The sequence below is a fragment of the Seriola dumerili genome, unplaced genomic scaffold (assembly GCF_002260705.1).
Source record: "Seriola dumerili isolate Sdu_G_001 unplaced genomic scaffold, Sdu_1.0 BDQW01000449.1, whole genome shotgun sequence".
NCBI classification, from domain to species: domain Eukaryota; kingdom Metazoa; phylum Chordata; class Actinopteri; order Carangiformes; family Carangidae; genus Seriola; species Seriola dumerili.
Genome location: NW_019174704.1, coordinates 2,607,742 through 2,618,128, shown reverse-complemented (window position 1 = coordinate 2,618,128; position 10,387 = coordinate 2,607,742). Strand labels below are relative to the sequence as shown.

General features: G+C 40.3%; 1 protein-coding gene across 1 annotated transcript in view; it reads right to left on the bottom strand.

Annotated features, from left to right (window-relative positions):
* LOC111234472 (E3 ubiquitin-protein ligase Jade-2-like) overlaps window positions 1-6,571 on the bottom strand; it is a 16,869-nt gene extending 10,298 nt beyond the window's left edge. Inside the window, exon 1 of the mRNA XM_022762587.1 lies at window positions 6,509-6,571. The gene's annotated coding sequence lies outside the window, so the exon portion shown is untranslated. The remainder of the gene's footprint in view (window positions 1-6,508) is intronic.
* Between the last annotated feature and the right edge of the window lie 3,816 nt (window positions 6,572-10,387).

Genomic DNA, 10,387 nt, shown 5'->3' with positions numbered 1-10,387 from the left:
CACACACACACACACACACACACACACACACACACACACACACACACACACACACACACACGGATACACTCTCTCTCTGAGACTGTGAGTTACGAACACATACGGCACGCGAAGACAAACACGCAGACGACACACTGAGACAGGAATGATATACAGTATATATATAAATATATACATAACACTGACAAAGGAAAGCACACATGCACACATACAAAAACAGACAAATTACATGGCTGCACACAACAAAGGCACACCAAATACACAGAAGGGCTTGTTTGTCATGGAAACACAATGATTTCCAAACGTCTAGTCTACATCAAGCTGCAGTCCCTATCCCTCAGCAGTCAGGTAGAAAGATTGAGACACAGAAAGGGAGGGAGAAAGGTGGAAAGATAAACGGAAAGAAGGAGTCTTATAACACAGAGCCAGAGATAGATAAAAAAAAAAAAAAATAGATTCACTGTGAAAAACAGAGGAGGACCGATAAAAAGAAAAGGAGAGGGAGATAATATCAGTATAAGAAGCAAGTGAGGCAGAGCAAAACTACTCTCCTGTCCTCTGTTATCATCTGTGTTTATTGATCATATTCACTTGGACAGGAAAGTACTGTAGGCTCTGCGACGCTCAGCTCTGGTTAAATAAGGAAATGAGAGATAGTCCTGCGTCATCACTGATAGTCACTGTGTGTGTGTGTGTGTGTGTGTGTGTGTGTGTGTGTGTGTGGGTTAGAAGCCCAAAACATCTCTGCCAGATTGTATCTTGCAAGTGAGATGCAAATGTACATACGATGACAGACATGATTCTATAAACTCCCTCTCTATGTAAAGATATATATATATATGTATGCATGCTGTATGACTGGATTGGATTATCCTATATACTGCACATTGTACTGTACATATATCTATTTGTCTATTGTCTACCGAAAGGTCCACTGTTATAGTACAAAATGCGTATGTGTGCAAATGGCAACAGGTAGTTGAACATTAAAGGGTAACTGTGTAAATGTTTAGCTTTGATTTCTGTTCCAAATTAGCATGGTACAATGAGGCAGTTGTTTCCAATCCTCTGGTCACGCTACATGCTCTCCTGCACTGCTGCTTTATCCCCTGACCTCAAGCAATATGATGGTGAGCAAAATGTTATCATAGCAAAAAGTGGGTGGGTGAAAAAAATAAAATAAAATGAAGATTCATAAAAGAATTGTGATTCTTATTGTTTTTCTTTCGCTTTCTTTTCAATCAGACTTTATTTGTATAGCATGTTTCATACTATACTTTGTACACCATCACCCAGAGACTAACATCAGAAAGATGAACACCAAGCCCAAGAAGAAAAAAAAAAAAAAAAAAAGAAGTTGGCTGACCAAGGCACATTGCACCACTTTACAAAACATGCAGCCAACTCCGACCAGGGAAAAAAAAAAAAATACTGGAATCATCGACTATTTTCATTTCACAAGACCCGCACCTGTACAGCGCTGTGGATAATGATGGGTTTCCCTGGAAAAAAAGCTTTGCAGAAGAGGGTATTCTTCACTGCCGGAGTCGTAATGTTAGTAAGAGCACAACAGAGCACTCTTATCCAGAAAACGTAGACCAATTTCGGTAAACTACATGTTAATTTCACTGAATTCATTCATTCTCAACCTGGCAGAGGACTGTAACATGCTTCCAAACATTGCAGTTTTACTAGTTTTCAAATGATAAAGCTGTGGACTCTCACACACTTTCAGACAGACAGCTTTATCAAGACCGGCTACCTTAACTGCCAGGTGTGTTTCATATTGCCATTCTGTGGACTTAACACACAAGCGAATGGTTTGGCACACAGTGTACTGGAATAAACAGCCTGCAAATGGCGCACCCTTTTATTACAGTAGCGTCTAACATATACAGGTCTAGCCGCAGTCGCATACACAGCATGATTTCCCATTCATGCAGGAGATCTGACTTTCTCCCACTTACCAGCCTGCTTCTCAAAACTCAAGGCTGCAGCTGACACGGAAAGCCAAAACTTCAAACTGCTAAAAGTGGAAACTCAATCTTCCTGGATGTACGAATTGATTTTATGTTATAGAAATGTTAACAAGAGAGTGAGGTTAAACCCTAGCTGTATACAATTTCTACCAAAATGACATAATCCCTCAAAGTCAGAGCCAGTTTAGTTATCACCAGAGCAGCTCCAGGTTTCATCCTTTGATGACAGCGGGAAGAGTCTTTGTTGGGTGGTTTTTCGGGCTTTGAGAAACGTTCTGTCATGTTCGATTTTTGAGATCACAGGAAGGAACCGAGCTCTTCACATTTTACATGTCGCTTTAGTGCTGCTTTAGCGCTGCTTTCGGAGCACTGAGATGTCCTGTTTATGTATTTCTAATGCTTTTCATGTGTCTTGTGCGTTGTACGTTCACGTGTCTGTTAGAGAAATTAGTCTTTTTCTCTATTTACGATCTAGGATTTGGCTGACTTGACCTCTGACCTCTATGGAGAAGGTTGGGAGCAACCTTTAAGAACCTGCTTCTCAGCACATAAGAAATCAGATTAAAGGAGGATAAATGATATTAGAGAGCACAATTAGTCATCAGAACTCATTTTCATTCAGGGTCTCGGATATTAATCATGTACAGTAATTGTCGACGTAGCCCACAGCTTTTTAAAAATTTTTTTTACAGAATGTCATTGCAGGAATATTCAGAACCTTTTAGATCTGGATACATATAATCAAGCATTACGTAAGACCACAAATCCACCCACTTGATGTCCTACATATAGAAGCTATTCACAGCGGAGGAGTTTGTTTTTAGAGGAAGCCTGAAGAAATGGAGGACTTTTTTCTCCCCATTTCATTCACCTACACAAACATACAATACATACACACATCACTTGTGTGTTTCCTACCCGTGGCACAACTTCATTGTAATTATTGTTTTGTTTTCTTACACACTAAGGAGAACTTAAATTACATACAAACATACAGTATGTTTTTTAACATTTATAGTGTTACTGGTAACGCTTTAGTTTAAGTGCCCCTATTGAGCATTTATATGCATTATATAAATATCTAATAAATGGTTTATAAACGACTGTAAAGTGGTTGTAAATACATGAATGTATCTGTCAACAAATACAAAGCCTCTTATGGAAACAGGACTAAAGGCTGGTATATAAACAGATAAGATTATAGTAAAACACTATTACACTACTAACTATTTTATTATAGTGTGTTATAAACCATTTATTGATATTTGTAAATTGCTTATTAATTCTAAATAGGAGGACTTAACAACAATATTTAAATTTTCCCTTCTTAAATATGTATATGTACGCTATACACTATGTATATACTATGTCATTATTTGGACAAAAAGAGATATTTTGCTATGCATACAGTATATATGCATCTTAAAGGAAAAAAATCATTCCGCTCATAATTCAGTATTTTTAGTGTAGAAGTCTATATTTTAAGCCCCTCTGTATATTTGAGCTTTATGTTTCCAACCACTTCACATGCGTGGTTGTCATCTTTTTTCGAATGGTTTAGCATGGTTATGTAATTTTGGCCTGAAACATTTCCAAAGCAAGAGCGAAAGAGATAACCTGAAAGGAGAGGAAAGGAGGAAACACTGCGTTTGATCCTGACAGCGCGCTCTGGTTCTGCCACGACCAACAGCACCAGCTCTCATCAAACTGTCACTGCTCTACTGTCCCGTGAAGCAGCTGCATCTGAAAAAATAAACTGAGGATGTTTTTAGGGTGTCAAAAAATATGACTTTCCGGGCTCCACAGACACATCGGTGTGCCAACTTTGAAAACAAGCCTGTCTACCTAAATGAATGCAGATGAAGAGGTAAATAGATGGACATGAACAGACAGGCATTCAATTTAAAATATGAACCTCCAATGTTTCTGAATAGAGAGGCTTTGGTATCTGCACCACTGATTTAACACATCAGTCAACACATTTCTAGCCCCGCTAACATGAACCTGGATTATTTCCTGACAAAGTCAAGCTTGCAGCCACAAAAAACAGTTACTCACAGCCTTCGCCGAGCCAAACATGTCACTTCTGCTCAGTGGAAAATAAAAAATAAACCTCTCTCATCGGTTAGTGATGGAGAAACTGCTTCAGAGTAGTAAGTCTTTTTGACTTTTATGAGGATGTCTGTGCATTGAAATGTTAATTTGCACCTCAATAGTCAGGCAGGTGGCTTGTCTCGTGTTGACAATTTAAAAGCTACAGATTCAATCACCACGGTGGCGGCGGCGGCATGCGTGTCCATCAACAGACTATCAAGTGTCCTCAAGCGAGACACTGAGCCTTTATCCCCTCGTTCACTTCAAGTCGGTATGGATACGAGTGTCAGCTAAACGGCTGTAAATTGTCAATGTTAGGAATAAATATCTACATACAGTACGTATAATCTGGATGCTCAATCTCCATTTAATATCTTCGGAGTGTCTTCTGAGCATCACATGAAACTGTCATGATCAGTAGCAGGTAATGGATCACCTTCTAGCAGGACCGCCAACCATTATCATCCATCCTCATCTCACCAATGATGAGGATTGGCAGTGACAGGCCTCCCTCTCCCTTATTCTATCAGTTTCTCTCTCCCAGCCGCCGATTAATGACACAGATTAACACTGACAGAGCTGCTCTCTCCCTTCAGTTTTTACCATCATTTCTATAGTCCGTTTTCTATCCCTGGTATTCACAACTTTCACTCCTTTTACCCAGAAAAAAAGTTTGAATCATGATTGGTCAGATTTCTTTTCATTTTTGACAAAACACAATGCAGCATTTAGCAACTTTGATGGCACCGGCAGTGGCTCTGCATCATATTGTTTCTATGTGTCTTTGCAATATTTTAGACATCGCTGATCGAATTTGTAAATAACATAGAATTCAACGGAAAAGTTGGTGAAGCCACTGATTCTGTGAGTAGTTGTTGCAGATTCCCAATTATAACATTACTGTGAACCGAAATATCACCTAACATAAAAACAACAGGGTCTCATGGACAATTAACCATTTACTATTCAACCTGTAATGGTCTGTTCAAATTCTAAATTCACTGTGTGTGACAGAATGGTGCATCTCATACTTCTATGCTCACATTGAACAGTGTATATGGTATGGTATAATTGGGTGGAGGGATAGGGTAGGGCTGTGTCATGCTTTTATTTCCTTCCGCACAATATTTGTCTTTCATTCCCTGTGATAAGAGAGTGAGTGTGAGCCGAAGGGTTTCATCGGAAACGGCTTTGCAGGATGTCTGTTTCTACAGATGAGAAGATACTGTAGTTCACTCTTTTTCTTCTCCAACATGTTTCACGTCGTCTTCACTCTTCACTATCTTATTTCTATCGTATCTTATCTCGTGCCACTGGCAAAGAAAGCCTGTGAGCCATCATCAGTGGCCAGTCACGGTGCTGGTGGTCGTCGCACAGTAGCCTGGATGTGTGGTTGCATTTTGAAGGAGGCACATAGTGTAGCTACAGAGCATGACACAGAAGAATAAATTAAGTTTTAGTCCTCTTTCTTTCAAGTGATGTTTTGAAAAAGTTACGGCCCTAATTTTGCTTGTTGTAGTGCAATAAATACTACAGTACCCATCCGCCTCATCAGCTGCTGCACCACACTGTTAAAATCATCCAGCTCCACAGTTCTACCAGTCTGAAATATGGTGATTTGTTAATAACAGAAAAGCTGAGAGGAGGTCTGCCTGATTTACAGGGATGACATTTTTATAATATCCAGTCTTACTAGATTTTCTCCCTCACTTTTATTGTTTTCCTGTCTGTCCGTCTCTGAGTTATGTTCCCCTGCCGACAGTTTGATGCATCACATCAGACCTGCTGGGCTGAACTGCGGTCAACTCCTATTAAAGATTTTACCCTTCCATCTGACACTTGATCTGCAGTGATCGACAGACAGAAAGTGAATGACAACAGTGACGATGGATGCATGAAGTTTGACACCAGTATGGAAAGGATGCTGACAAGAGCAGAATGAAACAGCATTTTGTTAAGGTTGCGGCACTCTTGATGCATCAATATTTTATTTAAGATTCCACATATACACAGGTCTTTATCAGGATGAAACCAAAATGAAATAATATTATCCTGAGATTTCCAACTTTTACATTGTCTTGGTTGTTTTATTATTGCTTTCAGCTTTCGCGTATGAAGAGATTGTATCAAAACGCTGCCTCAAATAAATTATTGATGCGTCAAGGCTATGAATGTGCTGACTTTTTGTCAGCATGAATTCTCATATGGACACGCAAACACAGACGTAGGCATATGTTCAGCCAGTGAGGTGTATTTGATCAGTTTGGAAACACTGCAAACACTGCAGGGCGCACACCCACCCACCCACGCACATGCACGCGCACGCACATGCACGCGCGCACACACGCACACACACGCACACACACACACACGCACACACACACACACACACACACACACAAACAAACAAACAAACAAACAAACAAACAATGTACCTAGCTCTTTAAGCAGGGAGCCGTTCTCTGACTTCCATCTCTCCTTTTTCTTCTCAGGACTACTCTTCCTTCTCTCCTTCCCTTTCTCCTTCACTCCATTCTGTTTCCTCTTTTCTCCTTTCTGGGTTTTCTCTGCAGGGAGACACAGAAAATGGGCTCAGGTTAAGGATTTTGTTGATTTATTCAATTTAAGCTTGATTTAGCTGGAAAGTGTCACTGAGGCCGAGGAACTACTTTCCGTCAGGTGGAATTTGAGTGAGAAAAGTGGAACATAATGAAAGTTGGAGACATACAGTGCAAAAAAAAGAAAGAAAGATGCAGGCTAATCAGTCACTGAAAGTTTTTCTGATTATTTGTTGACATTTCAGGAAATGATTTTCCTACAACTCGGCTGATAGTAAAAAGTAGCATCTGACATTTGGGTGTAAACATAGCTTAGAAGAAGAGGGAGAAATAAAGAAGGGAAAACAGTAAAGACATTGCGGTAAAAGTCTCTGGTGTACTTGAATTTAAGCCCTGAGGAAGTAAGAGCTTGCACGCATTTAAGATACACTCTTTGATTGCACTGAATTGTGTTGTTGTGCCCTGCAGAACTTACTGTTCGTGTTTTGAAAGACGTGCACAAAGAGCTCGAGGCTGCTGATTGAAAACTGTTTTTATACTGACGACATCCTCCTGGGTGAGCACCCAGCATAAGTAATCCTCAAAGGCTGATAAAAGTTGCGAGCCACTCCACGGCTGCAGGAGAGGGAACGCAGCCTGGTGCATCAGGTGTCGCTAACATGTGGAAGGTGAAGGCCGACACCGTACGTTCTTTTAACTGCCAGAAAGCCAGGAGATTTACCAGGAAAACAAAATAACAGGTTTACACTGCCTCTCTGAGACCCCGTGAAAGATTTATCTCAAGAATGCTGCAACTAAACAAAATGTTTTCATTTTGCCTTGCAAACTTGAGCACAGCGTTGATCTTCCTTGCACTTTTTACGCTTCAGAAGGACGAGAATTCTCATCGTCAGGAAGTCAGACAGCTGCTTCTTTAAGATGTACATCAGATAAGAACATAATGTATAATAATCTGAAAGTGCCTTCATCACGAAAGACATAAAACATTCAGGAGATCACAGCCAATTAGTTTTATTTCCATTGACAGGTTATTATATGGAAACTGGTGATGTTTTTACACCTTATACTGTATCACTCTGTTTAAAACGTGATTTACCTCCTGATGACGTTTGATGATACAGTCGTAGTTCAACCTCAATGTGTATTTACACTTCTCTTTTATCTATATAAAACTGCCTGGGATGCATGTTAATGCTTGTCGTAAAGTTTGTATAGTATTCTAGTTTAAGTTCGAGTGTGAGGCTGTCAGATTCAAAGCCCCTGTGGCCTTGATGAGTAATACCTAAATAAACCTCAGAGTTATAACAGGAAAATAAAAACAACTTGTGGGTTCCTGGTTATCTGTGTGTAGACGCCCACTGTTGCCTATTCCTGTATCGCTCTAAATAAAAATCAAACACTGCAGTCCACCATTCAGACTCTTTAAAATAAAAAAAAACAAAAAAAAACAAAATCGCAACACTGACACACTGTCAGATGCTGCCTCTTAGGAAAGAGACCGTGTATATATTGCACACGAACACATAAGTTGTTTGGAAGCCTTCAGGTCTTTGAGCATGCTGACACACACACTGTATGACATGTAACAGAGCCCTGCGGAGCGCCTCCCTGCTGCGAGCTGTCCTCTCACTCCAGGAGACCTCGCTCCCTCCCTCCAGCTGGGAGTATGGCAGGTAACACAACAAACACTGATATATACACATGATGAAAGACAAAATAAGAGCAACGCCTGACTGTATAATTCAGTTCAATACACCGGTCTTACAATAAATACTAACCTCCACCACTAATACTATCAATGGAGCCATTAATTAAAGAGCTACAGAGCCTGTTTTACTGATAATTATGAATTATTGTTATATAAAAAATACCAAAACACCAACATTACTACCAATTCTGATAATAGTATCATTAGAGATTATTTTAATATCAACATTAAAGATCAAAATATAAAATAAACAGTAAATAATTTAATTACCTGGTATTATAATGTACAATGTTAAAATAAAAAGTAAAAATGTCAAAGATTTCCAGTTTGCAATGATAAAAAAAAACAGAGAAAAGCAGAAACTCCTTACATTGGAGAGGATTCAGTCGGACAGTGGGGGGTGTTTTCGCTTGGCAAGTTACCTAAGCCATTGATTATGAAAATAGTTGCAGCTTAATCTTCCATCGACCAATCAGTCAATCGACTAATTGCTTCAGTTCCAAATTCAATACCGTTATTAATTTTTTATGGCACGATTCTACTGAAACAGAAAATAAAACTGATTGTTGCTCAACTCCGCATTTAACAGATACACACAAACCCCATGCAAGTTTAACACACACCTGCACACACAGACAGACAGAAACAGACACACACACACACACACACAGCATGTAAGAAACGACGCAGACGCATGCAGTCACACTCCACTGACTCAGTTAAAACGCACAGTGATGATCTCTCTCTGTGTCTCTCATTCTGTGACATGGGAAGCCCTTATTGTTGGGATGTCTTGTTGTAACAGTCTCCTGCTGTTAACACAAACACAGAGTCCTGCCTGCACGGCTAACTAACTCTCCTGCTGCTGTGTATCATGTTCACAGATATGTGTGTGTGTGTGTGTGTATGTGTGTGTGTGTGTGTATGCATTGGTACAGCAGTTGGCACCTGCAGGTTCATTACAGCTATACTGAGGTTGAGAAAAGCTGAATTTATTTGTTCATGTGCATGTGTGTGTATCGCTCAACAGTCACTCATGGGTGAAACAGCTGTCATGGGTGATCTGACACTTGCAGCTAGTTAGGCACAGCGGTGATGATTTGAGCGAAATGCTAACACATCTTAGTTTAGCATTTCAACTAACATACATTTGCTGATTAGCACCAAACACAAAGCAGAGCTAGGGCTTATGGAAATGTAGTTAATATCACCACAATGGGTTGTAACCACATTGTGGTGATATTAACTACATATTGGACTAATTCAATTATTCAATTATTCGGGGGGCATTTTTGCCTTTATTCTGATAGGACAGTGAGAGATAGATGGGGAGAGAGAGAGGGGATGACATGCAGCAAGAGCAATCTGTCCAATAGGTTTTGAGACATTTCACTCAAAACCACAATGTCAACCTCATGATGGTGCAAGAGGATAACCGAAGTCATTGGATTACGCTAATGACTGCCAATCTATTGGGTGGATGTTGAGATATTTTACAGGATCAGCAAAGACTTTGAGCTGCTGATGTAGCTGCAGGAAGTCAAGGGGAGTCCTCAAAGTCGGTAGGATTCATCGTCTGGGAGCAATGAATGTCTGCACAAAGTGTCGTCTTGAAACATGCAACAGATCCGGAGTTAGTGGTGGACCAACTGACAGACCGACACGGCCATCCATACAAATGTGCCACTAGCATGGCTAAAATGAATAAAGTAAAATCTGTGGCATTACACTGTGGCTGAACTGTGTGCAAGTATACGTGTGTGTGTGAGTGTGTGTGTGTGTGTGTGTGTGTGTGTGTGTGTGTGTGTTGGTCAGTGCAGTAGATGTCAACACAATGTATGTGTGTGTGTGTGTGTGTGTGTGTGTGTGTGTGTGTATGCATGTGTGTGGCTGTCATAGGCAGCAGTAGGCTGTCCTCATGCTTGCTTTAGCATGGAGGAGCAGGACATGCATGAATGAAGCTGAGAGAGACCAGAGACAGATTTCACACTGTGTGTGTGTGTGTGTGTGTGTGTGTGTGTGTGTGTGTGTGTGTGTGTGTGTGTGTG